We start from the raw sequence: 3075 nt of genomic DNA, 5'->3' as shown, positions 1-3075 counted from the left end.
TCACCACTATTTGGGAAGACTTCCACCAAGATCTGAATATGAAAGACTCGGTCACTAGCATCTAGGATGGTGGAGTCTTTAAGAGGTGGGGCTAATGGGAATTAAGGTCACTGGGGTAACACAATTAAAAAAATACAGGGTCCATAGCCTGTTCTTGCCTCTCTTTACTTTCTGGTCACCATGAAATGAATAGTCCTCCTAGCCATGTGTTCCCAAGAAGAGATACTGTTTCCCTATAAACCCAAGGTGATGGGACCAAGCAACCATGACTGAAAACTCTGAAATGGAGACTCAACAATAACCCACCACTTTTGATAATCATCACCCCAGGTTATTTTGGCACAGAGATGTGAAGGTGACAACTGCAGTTAGAAAGTCAGCAGGTCTGTCCCTCCAGTTCCAAATGTAGCCAGTGTGCACACATAGGTAGTACTGTAGCATCCCTTGTGAGGACAGCAGCCATCTTGGTTTGCCTGGGACTGATGGGAGACCTTCAGAGAGAACTCTGGGATCTGTGGTTTGGTTGGTTATTCTGAGCACCAATTCTTGTTTGAACATGGCTTTTTTCTCTCCATGCTAAAATATTCATTCTTTAGTTATGTCTACGCAAAAGAGAGTTCTAGACCTAGGTTCTATCTTCTTATCTGAATGGAGGACATGGCTGCTCTTAGATGTAATGGAGGAGAAGGCTTATTGTAGATAAAAGTTAGAGCATAGCCAGAGGCATCTGGAAGGGTCCAGAGTGATCTTGGCCAGACTGAACCATGTGAAGGGAGAGCAAGATGGGGAGTAGGAAAGGAGTCACCAACCAAGAGTGGCGGCCTGGGCCAAGAGACTGGCATTGCCACAATAGCTGAGTTACAGAGGGGCTAGAGGAACTGGGGGAAGGGCAGCCTAACCTCTGGGCTGGAGAGTGGAGCCTCTGGGTAGGGGGCAGTGGGGAGGACCCTGTAACAGGTAGGAACTGAGGGATGCTGGGAGGCAGAGCCTGCTTTGGTATGTTTCTAGGCATCTCAGCCATTTGTTTGAGACCTAACAGCCTCTGACTAACATTATTCCGGGCCCTTTCCAGAACAGCAGTTAGATGTTTCACTGTGAATAGTGAAGAGCTCGTCTGCTGATCTCCTGAAACTGCTCAGGCCTTTTCTTATCAGGAAGATTGTTGCAATTTTATAGGCTCCACATAATTGTCATTCAATACTTAACCCTCTTCCAGTGCAGACTTAGTGTATGTCAACCATTTGCCATTGATCATGCAACTCACCAGAAAGTTATGAAGCTTAATAGTTCTCTCTCTCTCTCTCTCTCTCTCTCTCTCTCTCTCTCTCTCTCTCTCTCTCTCTCTCTGCCTCTCCCTCCTCCCTTCCCCTTCTCCTCTGCTTAGGTCATTTCTACCTTTGTAAACCAGGGACTTGAAATTTCCTACATTTAAATGATGTCAACCTGTAATACCTCGAGCTCCCAGCTTCTCTGTAAGAATAAATCTGTACAATGATATGTTCTCACATAACCGTCTCTAAACTCTATATTATAAAATTAGGCTATTATGGCTACCCTACTCACCCTTTTGATCTTGCTTGCTGCTTTTAATCCTGGGCACTGTTGAATCATGCAGTCATGACAATAGATAGGAACGATTTCTCCAGATAGTTTTGAAGTCTTTCTAGAAACTTCTTCCAACTAGGTCCCACTTCTTAGGGGGCCCCCATAATCTTCTAGTGGCACCACGAGCCAATGGCCAAGCTTTTTGGAGGACAGTTTACATTTAAGCTCAGATGGTCCAAGCTACAGCAATAGTTGAGATGAAATCTATTTCTAGCCTGAAAATTGTGGGTCAAAATAATTCAGGGTAGCTTCCATTTGGATAGAGCCTATAACTATCCTTCATGAAAGGAATATGATTGTTCCAACTATTTTAAGATTAATGAGTAATAATACTTATTGAAAATGATAATCAATAACTTCCATGTTTTATTAAAAATAAAAAATGTCCTTCCATAGCACAAAATGTACCAATATCTTGTCTCCATGGTCATAATTAGAATTCTTTCCAGTTTAAAAAGCACTGAGAAACATGGGGCAAGAAAGGCAGCCACTTTTGATCAGAATCAATTGGCACAAGTTCTGTCTGTTTCATTTTGAATTTAAAAATAAGAAAAACGATGACTGTGCTTTTCTTCCCCAGCTCCCCTTGTTGCCCTTAGGTAGGTTACAAGCTGAGCAGTAGGGGGGGAAACTATCCCAAGCATTAGATTCACCTCAAAGTGAGGCATGAATTATCCTGACAAAATATAGCTCAACATTGGTAGTTAATAGCTGGCCTATTCAAGTTTGTGTCAACATGAAAGGGCTTTTTATCTTGTCTCTGTTTTTATTCAATGTAACACCACAGTGGGACCCTGTAGGGTTAATTACAACCTAATGAATGGATGGGTGTTCTTCACATAACCTAGAGCCATTTCCAAGCATAATTCACTCTCCAAGGCCACTCAGCTGACTGGCCATCCACCAGGCAGTACAAATGCCAATACTTGGAGAAATTCAATGCCTTTGCTCAATGACCGTAGACACAGCATCCCCACTCAGTTCGTCCAGAGCTTTGTGTAAGGCACTGTGGATAGCTTGTGGAAACGTGGCCCTTTTTTTTTTATTACTTTCTTTGATCTGGAAGTTTAATTGGAAAAGCAAAGTGCTCACTCTAAAAAAATCCATAAAGAACCAAAGCCTTCAAGATAGTTTGTGGCCATTTGCCAAATTCTAGCCAACTCTCCAAATATTCCCTACCAGGATGTACAGTGTCACCCAAAACCGGTGACTGTGGCCTAAAATAAATCTCTTGCTTTTAACGATATGTACATGTATTTTCATAGTGATAGAAAGTTGAGCAACACAAATATCACCTCTGATATATTAGTAGTGAACGGCACTGAGGTAAGGATTTTGATCCAATTTCTACATGAACATACAGTTGTCTGTGTGTGTTGGGGGGTGAGGGGTGGGTGTGTGTGTGCGCGCACGTGATATATTATAGAGCAGGTACTTTGGCCTTCACAGGTTATATAATTTTGCCTCACC

The sequence above is a fragment of the Rattus norvegicus genome, chromosome 1, assembly GCF_036323735.1.
Source record: "Rattus norvegicus strain BN/NHsdMcwi chromosome 1, GRCr8, whole genome shotgun sequence".
NCBI classification, from domain to species: domain Eukaryota; kingdom Metazoa; phylum Chordata; class Mammalia; order Rodentia; family Muridae; genus Rattus; species Rattus norvegicus.
The sequence above is the reverse complement of the archived record's forward strand: the minus strand, read 5'-3'. Positions refer to the sequence as shown.